Source organism: Oncorhynchus mykiss, chromosome 16 (genome assembly GCF_057628025.1).
Source record: "Oncorhynchus mykiss isolate SJ-2025 chromosome 16, ASM5762802v1, whole genome shotgun sequence".
Classification (NCBI taxonomy): domain Eukaryota; kingdom Metazoa; phylum Chordata; class Actinopteri; order Salmoniformes; family Salmonidae; genus Oncorhynchus; species Oncorhynchus mykiss.
The window spans coordinates 74,596,974-74,616,593 of record NC_143037.1 but is presented as its reverse complement, the minus strand read 5'-3'; the positions used below and the strand labels follow the sequence as shown (position 1 = coordinate 74,616,593).

Here is a 19,620-nt window from a genome sequence, read left to right as displayed (position 1 = left end):
TGATACTGGTTTGATTCAAATAGGTGTGGGTGTTCACATCTGCAAAATATATCTCTTTTATGGGTGCTGGTGCTTAGTTGGTTAAAGTGCCTGTCTCGTAAACAGGAGATCCTGAGTTCAAATCTCAGCAGTACCTTTTCAAGCATTTTATTGTACACATTGGTGGAGAAGTTCAGAAGGGAGGGCACTCAGGTTTTCTCACCAATCGGTTTAGAGAATTAGAGATAATGTGAGGAGGATGCAATTGAGATATTCCAATGTCACGGAAAAAGGGCACTTTTTGAATGTGTAAAGCTCAACTGTTTCTTCACTTTATTCATTATCGAGACCAATATGAAAAGTGTTTAGCCAGTTTGTGCACATCACTTTCACAGCCTATGTAGGCTTTACAAAACCACCTCTTGTAGCCAGCCGTGATCGTATAGTGGTTAGTACTCTGCGTTGTGGCTGCAGCAACCCCGGTTCGAATCCTGGTCACGGCACTGCAATGTACTTTCAGAAGGGTTGTTTTTTGAACAGGTTAAGACTTACTCTGAAAGCTAAGAAACTCAGCAACTCTCCCTTTTGACAAAGTTCCCCAGCACATCGTAGGTTAATTACTTACACGAACTGATTCATCTGCTGTTTCAGAGGTTTTTACCATTTTTAAGCTCGAGAGCCAAATGAGAAATGCAGTGTCCTCGAACGACCAACATTATGAAGAAATGGTGTATGATTCTGAATGTTTACTCATATCTCGCGACCCACCCATGTTAATAACTGCTTTGGGTCCCAAATCATAGTTTAAGTATCCATGTCAGAGGTTCTTGAGTTTATTCATCTCGAGACCCAAATGAAAAATGTACTGTCCTCGAATGACCAATATTAGTAAAAGACATCTCTTTTGTGATGTGATTTTGCTAGACAGAGATGTGGGTTAAATTAATGAGAATGGTTTGATTCAAATAGGTGTGGGTGTTCACATCTGCAAAATATATCGGTTTCATGGGTGCTGTGGCTTAGTTGGTTAAAGTACCTGTCTCGTAAAGAGGAGATCCTGAGTTCAAATCTCAGCAGTACCTTTTCAAGCATTTTATTGTACACATTGGTGGAGAAGGGGAGGGCACTCAGGTTTTCTCACCAATCGGTTTAGAGAATTAGAGATGATGTGAGGAGGATGCAATTGAGATATTCCAATGTCACGGAAAAAGGGCACTTTTTGAATGTGTAAAGCTCAACTGTTTCTTCACTTTATTCATTCTCGAGACCAATATGAAAAGTGTTTAGCCAGTTTGTGCACATCACTTTCACAGCCTATGTAGGCTTTACAAAGCCACCTCTTGTAGCCAGCCGTGATCGTATAGTGGTTAGTACTCTGCGTTGTGGCCGCAGCAACCCCGGTTCGAATCCGGGTCACGGCACTGCAATGTACTTTCAGAAGGGTTGTTTTTTGAACAGGTTAAGACTTACTCTGAAAGCTAAGAAACTCAGCAACTCTCCCTTTTGACAAAGTTCCCCAGCATATCGTAGGTTAATTACTTACACGAACTGATTCATCTGCTGTTTCAGAGGTTTTTACCATTTTTAAGCTCGAGATCCAAATGAGAAATGCAGTGTCCTCGAACGACCAACATTATGAAGAAATGGTGTATGATTCTGAATGTTTACTCATATCTCGCGACCCACCCATGTTAATAACTGCTTTGGGTCCCAAATCATAGTTTAAGTATCCATGGCAGAGGTTCTTGAGTTTATTCATCTCGAGACCCAAATGAAAAATGTACTGTCCTCGAATGACCAATATTAGTAAAAGACATCTCTTTTGTGATGTGATTTTGCTAGACAGAGATGTGGGTTAAATTAATGAGAACGTTTTGATTCAAATAGGTGTGGGTGTTCACATCTGGAAAAATATCTCTTTCATTGGTGCTGTGGCTTAGTTGGTTAAAGTGCCTCTCTCGTAAACAGGAGATCCTGAGTTCAAATCTCAGCAGTACCTTTTCAAGCATTTTATTGTACACGTTGGTGGAGAAGTTCAGAAGGGAGGGCACTCAGGTTTTCTCACCAATCGGTTTAGAGAATTAGAGATAATGTGAGGAGGATGCAATTGAGATATTCCAATGTCACGGAAAAAGGGCACTTTTTGAATGTGTAAAGCTCAACTGTTTCTTCACTTTATTCATTATCGAGACCAATATGAAAAGTGTTTAGCCAGTTTGTGCACATCACTTTCACAGCCTATGTAGGCTTTACAAAGCCACCTCTTGTAGCCAGCCGTGATCGTATAGTGGTTAGTACTCTGCGTTGTGGCCGCAGCAACCCCGGTTTGAATCCGGGTCACGGCACTGCAATGTACTTTCAGAAGGGTTGTTTTTTGAACAGGTTAAGACTTACTCTGAAAGCTAAGAAACTCAGCAACTCTCCCTTTTGACAAAGTTCCCCAGCATATCGTAGGTTAATTACTTACACGAACTGATTCATCTGCTGTTTCAGAGGTTTTTACCATTTTTAAGCTCGAGAGCCAAATGAGAAATGCAGTCCTCAAACGACCAACATTATGAAGAAATGGTGTATGATTCTGAATGTTTACTCATATCTCGCGACCCACCCATGTTAATAACTGCTTTGGGTCCCAAATCATAGTTTAAGTATCCATGGCAGAGGTTCTTGAGTTTATTCATCTCGAGACCCAAATGAAAAATGTACTGTCCTCGAATGACCAATATTAGTAAAAGACATCTCTTTTGTGATGTGATTTTGCTAGACAGAGATGTAGGTTAAATTAATGATACTGGTTTGATTCAAATAGGTGTGGGTATTCACATCTGCAAAATATATCTCTTTCATGGGTGCTGTGGCTTAGTTGGTTAAAGTGCCTGTCTCGTAAACAGGAGATCCTGAGTTCAAATCTCAGCAGTACCTTTTCAAGCATTTTATTGTACACATTGGTGGAGAAGGTCAGAGGGGAGGGCACTCAGGTTTTCTCACCAATCGGTTTAGAGAATTAGAGATCATGTGAGGAGGATGCAATTGAGATATTCCAATGTCACGGAAAAAGGGCACTTTTTGAATGTGTAAAGCTCAACTGTTTCTTCACTTTATTCATTATCGAGACCAATATGAAAAGTGTTTAGCCAGTTTGTGCACATCACTTTCACAGCCTATGTAGGCTTTACAAAGCCACCTCTTGTAGCCAGCCGTGATCGTATAGTGGTTAGTACTCTGCGTTGTGGCCGCAGCAACCCCGGTTCGAATCCGGGTCACGGCACTACAATGTACTTTCAGAAGGGTTGTTTTTTGAACAGGTTAAGACTTACTCTGAAAGCTAAGAAACTCAGCAACTCTCCCTTTTGACAAAGTTCCCCAGCACATCGTAGGTTAATTACTTACACGAACTGATTAATCTGCTGTTTCAGAGGTTTTTACCATTTTTAAGCTCGAGAGCCAAATGAGAAATGCAGTGTCCTCGAACGACCAACATTATGAAGAAATGGTGTATGATTCTGAATGTTTACTCATATCTCGCGACCCACCCATGTTAATAACTGCTTTGGGTCCCAAATCATAGTTTAAGTATCCATGGCAGAGGTTCTTGAGTTTATTCATCTCGAGACCCAAATGAAAAATGTACTGTCCTCGAATGACCAATATTAGTAAAAGACATCTCTTTTGTGATGTGATTTTGCTAGACAGAGATGTAGGTTAAATTAATGATACTGGTTTGATTCAAATAGGTGTGGGTGTTCACATCTGCAAAATATATCTCTTTCATGGGTGCTGTGGCTTAGTTGGTTAAAGTACCTGTCTCGTAAACAGGAGATCCTGAGTTCAAATCTCAGCAGTACCTTTTCAAGCATTTTATTGTACACATTGGTGGAGAAGTTCAGAAGGGAGGGCACTCAGGTTTTCTCACCAATCGGTTTAGAGAATTAGAGATAATGTGAGGAGGATGCAATTGAGATATTCCAATGTCACGGAAAAAGGGCACTTTTTGAATGTGTAAAGCTCAACTGTTTCTTCACTTTATTCATTATCGAGACCAATATGAAAAGTGTTTAGCCAGTTTGTGCACATCACTTTCACAGCCTATGTAGGCTTTACAAAGCCACCTCTTGTAGCCAGCCGTGATCGTATAGTGGTTAGTACTCTGCGTTGTGGCCGCAGCAACCCCGGTTTGAATCCGGGTCACGGCACTGCAATGTACTTTCAGAAGGGTTGTTTTTTGAACAGGTTAAGACTTACTCTGAAAGCTAAGAAACTCAGCAACTCTCCCTTTTGACAAAGTTCCCCAGCATATCGTAGGTTAATTACTTACACGAACTGATTCATCTGCTGTTTCAGAGGTTTTTACCATTTTTAAGCTCGAGAGCCAAATGAGAAATGCAGTCCTCAAACGACCAACATTATGAAGAAATGGTGTATGATTCTGAATGTTTACTCATATCTCGCGACCCACCCATGTTAATAACTGCTTTGGGTCCCAAATCATAGTTTAAGTATCCATGGCAGAGGTTCTTGAGTTTATTCATCTCGAGACCCAAATGAAAAATGTACTGTCCTCGAATGACCAATATTAGTAAAAGACATCTCTTTTGTGATGTGATTTTGCTAGACAGAGATGTAGGTTAAATTAATGATACTGGTTTGATTCAAATAGGTGTGGGTATTCACATCTGCAAAATATATCTCTTTCATGGGTGCTGTGGCTTAGTTGGTTAAAGTGCCTGTCTCGTAAACAGGAGATCCTGAGTTCAAATCTCAGCAGTACCTTTTCAAGCATTTTATTGTACACATTGGTGGAGAAGGTCAGAGGGGAGGGCACTCAGGTTTTCTCACCAATCGGTTTAGAGAATTAGAGATCATGTGAGGAGGATGCAATTGAGATATTCCAATGTCACGGAAAAAGGGCACTTTTTGAATGTGTAAAGCTCAACTGTTTCTTCACTTTATTCATTATCGAGACCAATATGAAAAGTGTTTAGCCAGTTTGTGCACATCACTTTCACAGCCTATGTAGGCTTTACAAAGCCACCTCTTGTAGCCAGCCGTGATCGTATAGTGGTTAGTACTCTGCGTTGTGGCCGCAGCAACCCCGGTTCGAATCCGGGTCACGGCACTACAATGTACTTTCAGAAGGGTTGTTTTTTGAACAGGTTAAGACTTACTCTGAAAGCTAAGAAACTCAGCAACTCTCCCTTTTGACAAAGTTCCCCAGCACATCGTAGGTTAATTACTTACACGAACTGATTAATCTGCTGTTTCAGAGGTTTTTACCATTTTTAAGCTCGAGAGCCAAATGAGAAATGCAGTGTCCTCGAACGACCAACATTATGAAGAAATGGTGTATGATTCTGAATGTTTACTCATATCTCGCGACCCACCCATGTTAATAACTGCTTTGGGTCCCAAATCATAGTTTAAGTATCCATGGCAGAGGTTCTTGAGTTTATTCATCTCGAGACCCAAATGAAAAATGTACTGTCCTCGAATGACCAATATTAGTAAAAGACATCTCTTTTGTGATGTGATTTTGCTAGACAGAGATGTGGGTTAAATTAATGAGAACGTTTTGATTCAAATAGGTGTGGGTGTTCACATCTGGAAAAATATCTCTTTCATTGGTGCTGTGGCTTAGTTGGTTAAAGTGCCTCTCTCGTAAACAGGAGATCCTGAGTTCAAATCTCAACAGTACCTTTTCAAGCATTTTATTGTACACATTGGTGGAGAAGTTCAGAAGGGAGGGCACTCAGGTTTTCTCACCAATCGGTTTAGAGAATTAGAGATAATGTGAGGAGGATGCAATTGAGATATTCCAATGTCACGGAAAAAGGGCACTTTTTGAATGTGTAAAGCTCAACTGTTTCTTCACTTTATTCATTATCGAGACCAATATGAAAAGTGTTTAGCCAGTTTGTGCACATCACTTTCACAGCCTATGTAGGCTTTACAAAGCCACCTCTTGTAGCCAGCCGTGATCGTATAGTGGTTAGTACTCTGCGTTGTGGCCGCAGCAACCCCGGTTTGAATCCGGGTCACGGCACTGCAATGTACTTTCAGAAGGGTTGTTTTTTGAACAGGTTAAGACTTACTCTGAAAGCTAAGAAACTCAGCAACTCTCCCTTTTGACAAAGTTCCCCAGCATATCGTAGGTTAATTACTTACACGAACTGATTCATCTGCTGTTTCAGAGGTTTTTACCATTTTTAAGCTCGAGAGCCAAATGAGAAATGCAGTCCTCAAACGACCAACATTATGAAGAAATGGTGTATGATTCTGAATGTTTACTCATATCTCGCGACCCACCCATGTTAATAACTGCTTTGGGTCCCAAATCATAGTTTAAGTATCCATGGCAGAGGTTCTTGAGTTTATTCATCTCGAGACCCAAATGAAAAATGTACTGTCCTCGAATGACCAATATTAGTAAAAGACATCTCTTTTGTGATGTGATTTTGCTAGACAGAGATGTAGGTTAAATTAATGATACTGGTTTGATTCAAATAGGTGTGGGTGTTCACATCTGCAAAATATATCTCTTTCATGGGTGCTGTGGCTTAGTTGGTTAAAGTACCTGTCTCGTAAACAGGAGATCCTGAGTTCAAATCTCAGCAGTACCTTTTCAAGCATTTTATTGTACACATTGGTGGAGAAGTTCAGAAGGGAGGGCACTCAGGTTTTCTCACCAATCGGTTTAGAGAATTAGAGATAATGTGAGGAGGATGCAATTGAGATATTCCAATGTCACGGAAAAAGGGCACTCTTTGAATGTGTAAAGCTCAACTGTTTCTTCACTTTATTCATTATCGAGACCAATATGAAAAGTGTTTAGCCAGTTTGTGCACATCACTTTCACAGCCTATGTAGGCTTTACAAAGCCACCTCTTGTAGCCAGCCGTGATCGTATAGTGGTTAGTACTCTGCGTTGTGGCCGCAGCAACCCCGGTTCGAATCCGGGTCACGGCACTACAATGTACTTTCAGAAGGGTTGTTTTTTGAACAGGTTAAGACTTACTCTGAAAGCTAAGAAACTCAGCAACTCTCCCTTTTGACAAAGTTCCCCAGCACATCGTAGGTTAATTACTTACACGAACTGATTAATCTGCTGTTTCAGAGGTTTTTACCATTTTTAAGCTCGAGAGCCAAATGAGAAATGCAGTGTCCTCGAACGACCAACATTATGAAGAAATGGTGTATGATTCTGAATGTTTACTCATATCTCGCGACCCACCCATGTTAATAACTGCTTTGGGTCCCAAATCATAGTTTAAGTATCCATGGCAGAGGTTCTTGAGTTTATTCATCTCGAGACCCAAATGAAAAATGTACTGTCCTCGAATGACCAATATTAGTAAAAGACATCTCTTTTGTGATGTGATTTTGCTAGACAGAGATGTAGGTTAAATTAATGATACTGGTTTGATTCAAATAGGTGTGGGTGTTCACATCTGCAAAATATATCTCTTTCATGGGTGCTGTGGCTTAGTTGGTTAAAGTGCCTGTCTCGTAAACAGGAGATCCTGAGTTCAAATCTCAGCAGTACCTTTTCAAGCATTTTATTGTACACATTGGTGGAGAAGTTCAGAAGGGAGGGCACTCAGGTTTTCTCACCAATCGGTTTAGAGAATTTGAGATAATGTGAGGAGGATGCAATTGAGATATTCCAATGTCACGGAAAAAGGGCACTTTTTGAATGTGTAAAGCTCAACTGTTTCTTCACTTTATTCATTATCGAGACCAATATGAAAAGTGTTTAGCCAGTTTGTGCACATCACTTTCACAGCCTATGTAGGCTTTACAAAACCACCTCTTGTAGCCAGCCGTGATCGTATAGTGGTTAGTACTCTGCGTTGTGGCCGCAGCGAATCCGGGTCACGGCACTGCAATGTACTTTCAGAAGGGTTGTTTTTTGAACAGGTTAAGACTTACTCTGAAAGCTAAGAAACTCAGCAACTCTCCCTTTTGACAAAGTTCCCCAGCATATCGTAGGTTAATTACTTACACGAACTGATTAATCTGCTGTTTCAGAGGTATTTACCATTTTTAAGCTCGAGAGCCAAATGAGAAATGCAGTGTCCTCGAACGACCAACATTATGAAGAAATGGTGTATGATTCTGAATGTTTACTCATATCTCGCGACCCACCCATGTTAATAACTGCTTTGGGTCCCAAATCATAGTTTAAGTATCCATGGCAGAGGTTCTTGAGTTTATTCATCTCGAGACCCAAATGAAAAATGTACTGTCCTCGAATGACCAATATTAGTAAAAGACATCACTTTTGTGATGTGATTTTGCTAGACAGAGATGTAGGTTAAATTAATGATACTGGTTTGATTCAAATAGGTGTGGGTGTTCACATCTGCAAAATATATCTCTTTCATGGGTGCTGTGGGTTAGTTGGTTAAAGTGCCTGTCTCGTAAACAGGAAATCCTGAGTTCAAATCTCAGCAGTACCTTTTCAAGCATTTTATTGTACACATTGGTGGAGAAGTTCAGAAGGGAGGGCACTCAGGTTTTCTCACCAATCGGTTTAGAGAATTAGAGATAATGTGAGGAGGATGCAATTGAGATATTCCAATGTCACGGAAAAATGGCACTTTTTGAATGTGTAAAGCTCAACTGTTTCTTCACTTTATTCATTATCGAGACCAATATGAAAAGTGTTTAGCCAGTTTGTGCACATAACTTTCACAGCCTATGTAGGCTTTAGAAAACCACCTCTTGTAGCCAGCTGTGATCTTATAGTGGTTAGTACTCTGCGTTGTGGCCGCAGCAACCCCGGTTCGAATCCGGGTCACGGCACTGCAATGTACTTTCAGAAGGGTTGTTTTTTGAACAGGTTAAGACTTACTCTGAAAGCTAAGAAACTCAGCAACTCTCCCTTTTGACAAAGTTCCCCAGCATATCGTAGGTTAATTACTTACACGAACTGATTCATCTGCTGTTTCGGAGGTTTTTACCATTTTTAAGCTTGAGAGCCAAATGAGAAATGCAGTGTCCTCGAACGACCAACATTATGAAGAAATGGTGTATGATTCTGAATGTTTACTCATATCTCGCGACCCACCCATGTTAATAACTGCTTTGGGTCCCAAATCATAGTTTAAGTATCCATGGCAGAGGTTCGTGAGTTTATTCATCTCGAGACCCAAATGAAAAATGTACTGTCCTCGAATGACCAATATTAGTAAAAGACATCTCTTTTGTGATGTGATTTTGCTAGACAGAGATGTAGGTTAAATTAATGATACTGGTTTGATTCAAATAGGTGTGGGTGTTCACATCTGGAAAAATATCTCTTTCATGGGTGCTGTGGCTTAGTTGGTTAAAGTGCCTGTCTCGTAAACAGGAGATCCTGAATTCAAATCTCAGCAGTACCTTTTCAAGCATTTTATTGTACACATTGGTGGAGAAGGTCAGAGGGGAGGGCACTCAGGTTTTCTCACCAATCGGTTTAGAGAATTAGAGATGATGTGAGGAGGATGCAATTGAGATATTCCAATGTCACGGAAAAAGGGCACTTTTTGAATGTGTAAAGCTCAACTGTTTCTTCACTTTATTCATTATCGAGACCAATATGAAAAGTGTTTAGCCAGTTTGTGCACATCACTTTCACAGCCTATGTAGGCTTTACAAAGCCACCTCTTGTAGCCAGCCGTGATCGTATAGTGGTTAGTACTCTGCGTTGTGGCCGCAGCAACCCCGGTTCGAATCCGGGTCACGGCACTGCAATGTACTTTCAGAAGGGTTGTTTTTTGAACAGGTTAAGACTTACTCTGAAAGCTAAGAAACTCAGCAACTCTCCCTTTTGACAAAGTTCCCCAGCACATCGTAGGTTAATTACTTACACGAACTGATTCATCTGCTGTTTCAGAGGTTTTTACAATTTTTAAGCTCGAGAGCCAAATGAGAAATGCAGTGTCCTCGAACGACCAACATTATGAAGAAATGGTGTATGATTCTGAATGTTTACTCATATCTCGCGACCCACCCATGTTAATAACTGCTTTGGGTCCCAAATCATAGTTTAAGTATCCATGGCAGAGGTTCTTGAGTTTATTCATCTCGAGACCCAAATGAAAAATGTACTGTCCTCGAATGACCAATATTAGTAAAAGACATCTCTTTTGTGATGTGATTTTGCTAGACAGAGATGTGGGTTAAATTAATGAGAATGTTTTGATTCAAATAGGTGTGGGTGTTCACATCTGGAAAAATATATCTCTTTCATGGGTGCTGTGGCTTAGTTGGTTAAAGTGCCTGTCTCGTAAACAGGAGATCCTGAGTTCAAATCTCAGCAGTACCTTTTCAAGCATTTTATTGTACACATTGGTGGAGAAGGTCAGAGGGGAGGGCACTCAGGTTTTCTCACCAATCGGTTTAGAGAATTAGAGATGATGTGAGGAGGATGCAATTGAGATATTCCAATGTCACGGAAAAAGGGCACTTTTTGAATGTGTAAAGCTCAACTGTTTCTTCACTTTATTCATTATCGAGACCAATATGAAAAGTGTTTAGCCAGTTTGTGCACATCACTTTCACAGCCTATGTAGGCTTTACAAAGCCACCTCTTGTAGCCAGCCGTGATCGTATAGTGGTTAGTACTCTGCGTTGTGGCTGCAGCAACCCCGGTTCGAATCCGGGTCACGGCACTGCAATGTACTTTCAGAAGGGTTGTTTTTCGAACAGGTTAAGACTTACTCTGAAAGCTAAGAAACTCAGCAACTCTCCCTTTTGACAAAGTTCCCCAGCATATCGTAGGTTAATTACTTACACGAACTGATTCATCTGCTGTTTCAGAGGTTTTTACCATTTTTAAGCTCGAGAGCCAAATGAGAAATGCAGTGTCCTCGAACGACCAACATTATGAAGAAATGGTGTATGATTCTGAATGTTTACTCATATCTCGCGACCCACCCATGTTAATAACTGCTTTGGGTCCCAAATCATAGTTTAAGTATCCATGGCAGAGGTTCTTGAGTTTATTCATCTCGAGACCCAAATGAAAAATGTACTGTCCTCGAATGACCAATATTAGTAAAAGACATCTCTTTTGTGATGTGATTTTGCTAGACAGAGATGTGGGTTAAATTAATGAGAATGTTTTGATTCAAATAGGTGTGGGTGTTCACATCTGGAAAAATATCTCTTTCATGGGTGCTGTGGCTTAGTTGGTTAAAGTGCCTGTCTCGTAAACAGGAGATCCTGAGTTCAAATCTCAGCAGTACCTTTTCAAGCATTTTATTGTACACATTGGTGGAGAAGGTCAGAGGGGAGGGCACTCAGGTTTTCTCACCAATCGGTTTAGAGAATTAGAGATGATGTGAGGAGGATGCAATTGAGATATTCCAATGTCACGGAAAAAGGGCACTTTTTGAATGTGTAAAGCTCAACTGTTTCTTCACTTTATTCATTATCGAGACCAATACGAAAAGTGTTTAGCCAGTTTGTGCACATCACTTTCACAGCCTATGTAGGCTTTACAAAGCCACTTCTTGTAGCCAGCCGTGATCGTATAGTGGTTAGTACTCTGCGTTGTGGCTGCAGCAACCCCGGTTCGAATCCGGGTCACGGCACTGCAATGTACTTTCAGAAGGGTTGTTTTTTGAACAGGTTAAGACTTACTCTGAAAGCTAAGAAACTCAGCAACTCTCCCTTTTGACAAAGTTCCCCAGCACATCGTAGGTTAATTACTTACACGAACTGATTCATCTGCTGTTTCAGAGGTTTTTACCATTTTTAAGCTCGAGAGCCAAATGAGAAATGCAGTGTCCTCGAACGACCAACATTATGAAGAAATGGTGTATGATTCTGAATGTTTACTCATATCTCGCGACCCACCCATGTTAATAACTGCTTTGGGTCCCAAATCATAGTTTAAGTATCCATGGCAGAGGTTCTTGAGTTTATTCATCTCGAGACCCAAATGAAAAATGTACTGTCCTCGAATGACCAATATTAGTAAAAGACATCTCTTTTGTGATGTGATTTTGCTAGACAGAGATGTGGGTTAAATTAATGAGAATGTTTTGATTCAAATAGGTGTGGGTGTTCACATCTGGAAAAATATCTCTTTCATGGGTGCTGTGGCTTAGTTGGTTAAAGTGCCTGTCTCGTAAACAGGAGATCCTGAGTTCAAATCTCAGCAGTACCTTTTCAAGCATTTTATTGTACACATTGGTGGAGAAGGTCAGAGGGGAGGGCACTCAGGTTTTCTCACCAATCGGTTTAGAGAATTAGAGATGATGTGAGGAGGATGCAATTGAGATATTCCAATGTCACGGAAAAAGGGCACTTTTTGAATGTGTAAAGCTCAACTGTTTCTTCACTTTATTCATTATCGAGACCAATATGAAAAGTGTTTAGCCAGTTTGTGCACATCACTTTCACAGCCTATGTAGGCTTTACAAAGCCACCTCTTGTAGCCAGCCGTGATCGTATAGTGGTTAGTACTCTGCGTTGTGGCCGCAGCAACCCCGGTTCGAATCCGGGTCACGGCACTGCAATGTACTTTCAGAAGGGTTGTTTTTTGAACAGGTTAAGACTTACTCTGAAAGCTAAGAAACTCAGCAACTCTCCCTTTTGACAAAGTTCCCCAGCACATCGTAGGTTAATTACTTACACGAACTGATTCATCTGCTGTTTCAGAGGTTTTTACCATTTTTAAGCTCGAGAGCCAAATGAGAAATGCAGTGTCCTCGAACGACCAACATTATGAAGAAATGGTGTATGATTCTGAATGTTTACTCATATCTCGCGACCCACCCATGTTAATAACTGCTTTGGGTCCCAAATCATAGTTTAAGTATCCATGGCAGAGGTTCTTGAGTTTATTCATCTCGAGACCCAAATGAAAAATGTACTGTCCTCGAATGACCAATATTAGTAAAAGACATCTCTTTTGTGATGTGATTTTGCTAGACAGAGATGTAGGTTAAATTAATGATACTGGTTTGATTCAAATAGGTGTGGGTGTTCACATCTGCAAAATATATCTCTTTCATGGGTGCTGTGGCTTAGTTGGTTAAAGTGCCTGTCTTGTAAACAGGAGATCCTGAGTTCAAATCTCAGCAGTACCTTTTCAAGCATTTTATTGTACACATTGGTGGAGAAGGTCAGAGGGGAGGGCACTCAGGTTTTCTCACCAATCGGTTTAGAGAATTAGAGATCATGTGAGGAGGATGCAATTGAGATATTCCAATGTCACGGAAAAAGGGCACTTTTTGAATGTGTAAAGCTCTACTGTTTCTTCACTTTATTCAGTATCGAAACCAATATGAAAAGTGTTTAGCCGGTTTGTGCACATCACTTTCACAGCCTATGTAAGCTTTACAAAGCCACCTCTTGTAGCCAGCCGTGATCGTATAGTGGTTAGTACTCTGCGTTGTGGCCGCAGCAACCCCGGTTTGAATCCGGGTCACGGCACTGCAATGTACTTTCAGAAGGGTTGTTTTTTGAACAGGTTAAGACTTACTCTGAAAGCTAAGAAACTCAGCAACTCTCCCTTTTGACAAAGTTCCCCAGCATATCGTAGGTTAATTACTTACACGAACTGATTCATCTGCTGTTTCAGAGGTTTTTACCATTTTTAAGCTCGAGAGCCAAATGAGAAATGCAGTCCTCAAACGACCAACATTATGAAGAAATGGTGTATGATTCTGAATGTTTACTCATATCTCGCGACCCACCCATGTTAATAACTGCTTTGGGTCCCAAATCATAGTTTAAGTATCCATGGCAGAGGTTCTTGAGTTTATTCATCTCGAGACCCAAATGAAAAATGTACTGTCCTCGAATGACCAATATTAGTAAAAGACATCTCTTTTGTGATGTGATTTTGCTAGACAGAGATGTAGGTTAAATTAATGATACTGGTTTGATTCAAATAGGTGTGGGTGTTCACATCTGCAAAATATATCTCTTTCATGGGTGCTGTGGCTTAGTTGGTTAAAGTGCCTGTCTTGTAAACAGGAGATCCTGAGTTCAAATCTCAGCAGTACCTTTTCAAGCATTTTATTGTACACATTGGTGGAGAAGGTCAGAGGGGAGGGCACTCAGGTTTTCTCACCAATCGGTTTAGAGAATTAGAGATCATGTGAGGAGGATGCAATTGAGATATTCCAATGTCACGGAAAAAGGGCACTTTTTGAATGTGTAAAGCTCTACTGTTTCTTCACTTTATTCAGTATCGAAACCAATATGAAAAGTGTTTAGCCGGTTTGTGCACATCACTTTCACAGCCTATGTAAGCTTTACAAAGCCACCTCTTGTAGCCAGGCGTGATCGTATAGTGGTTAGTACTCTGCGTTATGGCTGCAGCAACCCCGGTTTGAATCCGGGTCACGGCACTGCAATGTACTTTCAGAAGGGTTGTTTTTTGAACAGGTTAAGACTTGCTCTGAAAGCTAAGAAACTCAGAAACTATGCCTTTTGACAAAGTTCCCCAGCACATCGTAGGTTAATTACTTACACGAACTGATTCATCTGCTGTTTCAGAGGTTTTTACCATTTTTAAGCTCGAGAGCCAAATGAGAAATGCAGAGTCCTCAAACGACCAACATTATGAAGAAATGGTGTATGATTCTGAATGTTTACTCATATCTCGCGACCCACCCATGTTAATAACTGCTTTGGGTCCCAAATCATAGTTTAAGTATCCATGGCAGAGGTTCTTGAGTTTATTCATCTCGAGACCCAAATGAAAAATGTACTGTCCTCGAATGACCAATATTAGTAAAAGACATCTCTTTTGTGATGTGATTTTGCTAGACAGAGATGTAGGTTAAATTAATGATACTGGTTTGATTCAAATAGGTGTGGGTGTTCACATCCGCAAAATATATCTCTTTCATGGGTGCTGTGGCTTAGTTGGTTAAAGTGCCTGTCTCGTAAACAGGAGATCCTGAGTTCAAATCTCAGCAGTACCTTTTCAAGCATTTTATTGTACACATTGGTGGAGAAGTTCAGAAGGGAGGGCACTCAGGTTTTCTCACCAATCGGTTTAGAGAATTAGAGATAATGTGAGGAGGATGCAATTGAGATATTCCAATGTCACGGAAAAAGGGCACTTTTTGAATGTGTAAAGCTCAACTGTTTCTTCACTTTATTCATTATCGAGACCAATATGAAAAGTGTTTAGCCAGTTTGTGCACATCACTTTCACAGCCTATGTAGGCTTTACAAAGCCACCTCTTGTAGCCAGCCGTGAGCGTATAGTGGTTAGTACTCTGCGTTGTGGCCGCAGCAACCCCGGTTTGAATCCGGGTCACGGCACTGCAATGTACTTTCAGAAGGGTTGTTTTTTGAACAGGTTAAGACTTACTCTGAAAGCTAAGAAACTCAGCAACTCTCCCTTTTGACAAAGTTCCCCAGCATATCGTAGGTTAATTACTTACACGAACTGATTCATCTGCTGTTTCAGAGGTTTTTACCATTTTTAAGCTCGAGAGCCAAATGAGAAATGCAGTGTCCTCGAACGACCAACATTATGAAGAAATGGTGTATGATTCTGAATGTTTACTCATATCTCGCGACCCACCCATGTTAATAACTGCTTTGGGTCCCAAATCATAGTTTAAGTATCCATGGCAGAGGTTCTTGAGTTTATTCATCTCGAGACCCAAATGAAAAATGTACTGTCCTCGAATGACCAATATTAGTAAAAGACATCTCTTTTGTGATGTGATTTTGCTAGACAGAGATGTAGGTTAAATTAATGATACTGGTTTGATTCAAATAGGTGTGGGTATTCACATCTGCAAAATATATCTATTTCATGGGTGCTGTGGCTTAGTTGGTTAAAGTGCCTGTCTCGTAAACAGGAGATCCTGAGTTCAAATCTCAGCAGTACCTTTTCAAGCATTTTATTGTACACATTGGTGGAGAAGGTCAGAGGGGAGGGCACTCAGGTTTTCTCACCAATCGGTTTAGAGAATTAGAGATCATGTGAGGAGGATGCAATTGAGATATTCCAATGTCACGGAAAAAGGGCACTTTTTGAATGTGTAAAGCTCAACTGTTTCTTCACTTTATTCATTATCGAGACCAATATGAAAAGTGTTTAGCCAGTTTGTGCACATCACTTTCACAGCCTATGTAGGCTTTACAAAGCCACCTCTTGTAGCCAGCCGTGATCGTATAGTGGTTAGTACTCTGCGTTGTGGCCGCAGCAACCCCGGTTTGAATCCGGGTCACGGCACTGCAATGTACTTTCAGAAGGGTTGTTTTTTGAACAGGTTAAGACTTACTCTGAAAGCTAAGAAACTCAGCAACTCTCCCTTTTGACAAAGTTCCCCAGCATATCGTAGGTTAATTACTTACACGAACTGATTCATCTGCTGTTTCAGAGGTTTTTACCATTTTTAAGCTCGAGAGCCAAATGAGAAATGCAGTGTCCTCGAACGACCAACATTATGAAGAAATGGTGTATGATTCTGAATGTTTACTCATATCTCGCGACCCACCCATGTTAATAACTGCTTTGGGTCCCAAATCATAGTTTAAGTATCCATGGCAGAGGTTCTTGAGTTTATTCATCTCGAGACCCAAATGAAAAATGTACTGTCCTCGAATGACCAATATTAGTAAAAGACATCTCTTTTGTGATGTGATTTTGCTAGACAGAGATGTAGGTTAAATTAATGATACTGGTTTGATTCAAATAGGTGTGGGTGTTCACATCTGCAAAATATATCTCTTTCATGGCTGCTGTGGCTTAGTTGGTTAAAGTGCCTGTCTCGTAAACAGGAGATCCTGAGTTCAAATCTCAGCAGTACCTTTTCAAGCATTTTATTGTACACATTGGTGGAGAAGTTCAGAAGGGAGGGCACTCAGGTTTTCTCACCAATCGGTTTAGAGAATTAGAGATAATGTGAGGAGGATGCAATTGAGATATTCCAATGTCACGGAAAAAGGGCACTTTTTGAATGTGTAAAGCTCAACTGTTTCTTCACTTCATTCATTATCGAGACCAATATGAAAAGTGTTTATCCAGTTTGAGCACATCACTTTCACAGCCTATGTAGGCTTTACAAAACCACCTCTTGTAGCCAGCCGTGATCGTATAGTGGTTAGTACTCTGCGTTGTGGCTGCAGCAACCCCGGTTCAAATCCGGGTCACGGCACTGCAATATACTTTCAGAAGGGTTGTTTTTTGAACAGGTTAAGACTTACTCTGAAAGCTAAGAAACTCAGCAACTCTCCCTTTTGACAAAGTTCCCCAGCATATCGTAGGTTAATTACTTACACGAACTGATTCATCTGCTGTTTCAGAGGTTTTTACCATTTTTAAGCTCGAGAGCCAAATGAGAAATGCAGTGTCCTCGAACGACCAACATTATGAAGAAATGGTGTATGATTCTGAATGTTTACTCATATCTCGCGACCCACCCATGTTAATAACTGCATTGGGTCCCAAATCATAGTTTAAGTATCCATGGCAGAGGTTCTTGAGTTTATTCATCTCGAGACCCAAATGAAAAATGTACTGTCCTCGAATGACCAATATTAGTAAAAGACATCTCTTTTGTGATGTGATTTTGCTAGACAGAGATGTAGGTTAAATTAATGATACTGGTTTGATTCAAATAGGTGTGGGTGTTCACATCTGCAAAATATAACTCTTTCATGGGTGCTGTGGCTTAGTTGGTTAAAGTGCCTGTCTAGTAAACAGGAGATCCTGAGTTCAAATCTCAGCAGTACCTTTTCAAGCATTTTATTGTACACATTGGTGGAGAAGGTCAGAGGGGAGGGCACTCAGGTTTTCTCACCAATTGGTTTAGAGAATTAGAGATAATGTGAGGAGGATGCAATTGAGATATTCCAATGTCACGGAAAAAGGGCACTTTTTGAATGTGTAAAGCTCGACTGTATCTTCACTTTATTCATTATCGAGACCAATATGAAAAGTGTTTAGCCAGCTTGTGCACATCACTTTTACAGCCTATGTAGGCTTTACAAAGCCACCTCTTGTAGCCAGCCGTGATCTTATAGTGGTTAGTACTCTGCGTTGTGGCCGCAGCAACCCCGGTTCGAATCCGGGTCAGGGCACTGCAATGTAATTTCATAAGGGTTGTTTTTTGAACAGGTTAAGACTTACTCTGAAAGATAAGAAACTCAGCAACTCTCCCTTTTGACAAAGTTCCCCAGTATATTGTAGGTTAATTACTTACACGAACTGATTCATCTGCTGTTTCAGAGGTTTTTACCATTTTTAAGCTCGAGAGCCAAATGAGAAATGCAGTGTCCTCGAACGACCAACATTATGAAGAAATGGTGTATGATTCTGAATGTTTACTCATATCTCGCGACCCACCCATGTTAATAACTGCTTTGGGTCCCAAATCATAGTTTAAGTATCCATGGCAGAGGTTCTTGAGTTTATTCATCTCGAGACCCAAATGAAAAATGTACTGTCCTCGAATGACCAATATTAGTAAAAGACATCTCTTTTGTGATGTGATTTTGCTAGACAGAGATGTAGGTTAAATTAATGAGAATGGTTTGATTCAAATAGGTGTGGGTGTTCACATCTGAAAAATATATCGGTTACATGGGTGCTGTGGCTTAGTTGGTTAAAGTGCCTGTCTCGTAAACAGGAGATCCTGAGTTCAAATCTCAGCAGCACCTTTTCAAGCATTTTATTGTACACATTGGTGGAGAAGTTCAGAAGGGAGGGCACTCAGGTTTTCTCACCAATCGGTTTAGAGAATTAGAGATAATGTGAGGAGGATGCAATTGAGATATTCCAATGTCACGGAAAAAGGGCACTTTTTGAATGTGTAAAGCTCAACTGTTTCTTCACTTTATTCATTATCGAGACCAATATGAAAAGTGTTTAGCCAGTTTGTGCACATCACTTTCACAGCCTATGTAGGCTTTACAAAGCCACCTCTTGTAGCCAGCCGTGATCGTATAGTGGTTAGTACTCTGCGTTGTGGCCGCAGCAACCCCGGTTCGAATCCGGGTCAGGGCACTGCAATGTAATTTCATAAGGGTTGTTTTTTGAACAGGTTAAGACTTACTCTGAAAGATAAGAAACTCAGCAACTCTCCCTTTTGACAAAGTTCCCCAGCATATCGTAGGTTAATTACTTACACGAACTGATTCATCTGCTGTTTCAGAGGTTTTACCATTTTTAAGCTCGAGAGCCAAATGAGAAATGCAGTGTCCTCGAACAAACAACATTATGAAGAAATGGTGTATGATTCTGAATGTTTACTCACATCTCGCGACCCACCTATGACATGTTAATAACTGCTTTGTGTCCCAAATCATAGTTTAAGAATCCATGTCAGAGGTTCTTGAGTTTATTCATCTCGAGACCCAAATGAAAAATGTACTGTCCTCGAATGACCAATATTAGTAAAAGACATCTCTTTTGTGATGTGATTTTGCTAGACAGAGATGTAGGTTAAATTAATGATACTGGTTTGATTCAAATAGGTGTGGGTGTTCACATCTGCAAAATATATCTCTTTCATGGGTGCTGTGGCTTAGTTGGTTAAAGTGCCTGTCTAGTGAACAGGAGATCCTGAGTTCAAATCTCAGCAGCACCTTTTCAAGCATTTTATTGTACACATTGGTGGAGAAGTTCAGAAGGGAGGGCACTCAGGTTTTCTCACCAATCGGTTTAGAGAATTA

General features: G+C 40.6%; 27 non-coding genes across 27 annotated transcripts; all 27 read left to right on the top strand.

Annotated features, from left to right (window-relative positions):
- The first annotated feature begins 62 nt into the window (after positions 1-62).
- trnat-cgu (transfer RNA threonine (anticodon CGU)) lies at positions 63-136 on the top strand. Its single transcript has one exon. It is a non-coding gene; the product is annotated as a tRNA-Thr (tRNA).
- An 851-nt stretch (positions 137-987) lies between these two features.
- trnat-cgu (transfer RNA threonine (anticodon CGU)) lies at positions 988-1,061 on the top strand. Its single transcript has one exon. It is a non-coding gene; the product is annotated as a tRNA-Thr (tRNA).
- A 267-nt stretch (positions 1,062-1,328) lies between these two features.
- Positions 1,329-1,400, top strand: trnah-gug (transfer RNA histidin (anticodon GUG)). The gene has a single exon. It is a non-coding gene; the product is annotated as a tRNA-His (tRNA).
- A 504-nt stretch (positions 1,401-1,904) lies between these two features.
- trnat-cgu (transfer RNA threonine (anticodon CGU)) lies at positions 1,905-1,978 on the top strand. The gene has a single exon. It is a non-coding gene; the product is annotated as a tRNA-Thr (tRNA).
- An 849-nt stretch (positions 1,979-2,827) lies between these two features.
- Positions 2,828-2,901, top strand: trnat-cgu (transfer RNA threonine (anticodon CGU)). The gene has a single exon. It is a non-coding gene; the product is annotated as a tRNA-Thr (tRNA).
- A 274-nt stretch (positions 2,902-3,175) lies between these two features.
- On the top strand, positions 3,176-3,247 carry trnah-gug (transfer RNA histidin (anticodon GUG)). Its single transcript has one exon. It is a non-coding gene; the product is annotated as a tRNA-His (tRNA).
- Positions 3,248-3,752: 505 nt separating this feature from the next.
- trnat-cgu (transfer RNA threonine (anticodon CGU)) lies at positions 3,753-3,826 on the top strand. Its single transcript has one exon. It is a non-coding gene; the product is annotated as a tRNA-Thr (tRNA).
- An 849-nt stretch (positions 3,827-4,675) lies between these two features.
- Positions 4,676-4,749, top strand: trnat-cgu (transfer RNA threonine (anticodon CGU)). The gene has a single exon. It is a non-coding gene; the product is annotated as a tRNA-Thr (tRNA).
- A 274-nt stretch (positions 4,750-5,023) lies between these two features.
- trnah-gug (transfer RNA histidin (anticodon GUG)) lies at positions 5,024-5,095 on the top strand. The gene has a single exon. It is a non-coding gene; the product is annotated as a tRNA-His (tRNA).
- A 504-nt stretch (positions 5,096-5,599) lies between these two features.
- On the top strand, positions 5,600-5,673 carry trnat-cgu (transfer RNA threonine (anticodon CGU)). The gene has a single exon. It is a non-coding gene; the product is annotated as a tRNA-Thr (tRNA).
- Positions 5,674-6,522: 849 nt separating this feature from the next.
- trnat-cgu (transfer RNA threonine (anticodon CGU)) lies at positions 6,523-6,596 on the top strand. The gene has a single exon. It is a non-coding gene; the product is annotated as a tRNA-Thr (tRNA).
- Positions 6,597-6,870: 274 nt separating this feature from the next.
- trnah-gug (transfer RNA histidin (anticodon GUG)) lies at positions 6,871-6,942 on the top strand. Its single transcript has one exon. It is a non-coding gene; the product is annotated as a tRNA-His (tRNA).
- Positions 6,943-7,447: 505 nt separating this feature from the next.
- trnat-cgu (transfer RNA threonine (anticodon CGU)) lies at positions 7,448-7,521 on the top strand. The gene has a single exon. It is a non-coding gene; the product is annotated as a tRNA-Thr (tRNA).
- Positions 7,522-8,361: 840 nt separating this feature from the next.
- On the top strand, positions 8,362-8,435 carry trnat-cgu (transfer RNA threonine (anticodon CGU)). Its single transcript has one exon. It is a non-coding gene; the product is annotated as a tRNA-Thr (tRNA).
- Positions 8,436-9,285: 850 nt separating this feature from the next.
- trnat-cgu (transfer RNA threonine (anticodon CGU)) lies at positions 9,286-9,359 on the top strand. The gene has a single exon. It is a non-coding gene; the product is annotated as a tRNA-Thr (tRNA).
- Positions 9,360-9,633: 274 nt separating this feature from the next.
- trnah-gug (transfer RNA histidin (anticodon GUG)) lies at positions 9,634-9,705 on the top strand. The gene has a single exon. It is a non-coding gene; the product is annotated as a tRNA-His (tRNA).
- A 506-nt stretch (positions 9,706-10,211) lies between these two features.
- On the top strand, positions 10,212-10,285 carry trnat-cgu (transfer RNA threonine (anticodon CGU)). Its single transcript has one exon. It is a non-coding gene; the product is annotated as a tRNA-Thr (tRNA).
- Positions 10,286-11,135: 850 nt separating this feature from the next.
- Positions 11,136-11,209, top strand: trnat-cgu (transfer RNA threonine (anticodon CGU)). The gene has a single exon. It is a non-coding gene; the product is annotated as a tRNA-Thr (tRNA).
- Positions 11,210-12,059: 850 nt separating this feature from the next.
- On the top strand, positions 12,060-12,133 carry trnat-cgu (transfer RNA threonine (anticodon CGU)). Its single transcript has one exon. It is a non-coding gene; the product is annotated as a tRNA-Thr (tRNA).
- Positions 12,134-12,407: 274 nt separating this feature from the next.
- On the top strand, positions 12,408-12,479 carry trnah-gug (transfer RNA histidin (anticodon GUG)). The gene has a single exon. It is a non-coding gene; the product is annotated as a tRNA-His (tRNA).
- Positions 12,480-12,984: 505 nt separating this feature from the next.
- On the top strand, positions 12,985-13,058 carry trnat-cgu (transfer RNA threonine (anticodon CGU)). Its single transcript has one exon. It is a non-coding gene; the product is annotated as a tRNA-Thr (tRNA).
- An 849-nt stretch (positions 13,059-13,907) lies between these two features.
- trnat-cgu (transfer RNA threonine (anticodon CGU)) lies at positions 13,908-13,981 on the top strand. Its single transcript has one exon. It is a non-coding gene; the product is annotated as a tRNA-Thr (tRNA).
- An 851-nt stretch (positions 13,982-14,832) lies between these two features.
- trnat-cgu (transfer RNA threonine (anticodon CGU)) lies at positions 14,833-14,906 on the top strand. The gene has a single exon. It is a non-coding gene; the product is annotated as a tRNA-Thr (tRNA).
- Positions 14,907-15,757: 851 nt separating this feature from the next.
- trnat-cgu (transfer RNA threonine (anticodon CGU)) lies at positions 15,758-15,831 on the top strand. Its single transcript has one exon. It is a non-coding gene; the product is annotated as a tRNA-Thr (tRNA).
- Positions 15,832-16,681: 850 nt separating this feature from the next.
- trnat-cgu (transfer RNA threonine (anticodon CGU)) lies at positions 16,682-16,756 on the top strand. Its single transcript has one exon. It is a non-coding gene; the product is annotated as a tRNA-Thr (tRNA).
- A 1,776-nt stretch (positions 16,757-18,532) lies between these two features.
- trnat-cgu (transfer RNA threonine (anticodon CGU)) lies at positions 18,533-18,606 on the top strand. Its single transcript has one exon. It is a non-coding gene; the product is annotated as a tRNA-Thr (tRNA).
- Positions 18,607-19,461: 855 nt separating this feature from the next.
- Positions 19,462-19,535, top strand: trnat-cgu (transfer RNA threonine (anticodon CGU)). The gene has a single exon. It is a non-coding gene; the product is annotated as a tRNA-Thr (tRNA).
- Positions 19,536-19,620: the final 85 nt, after the last annotated feature.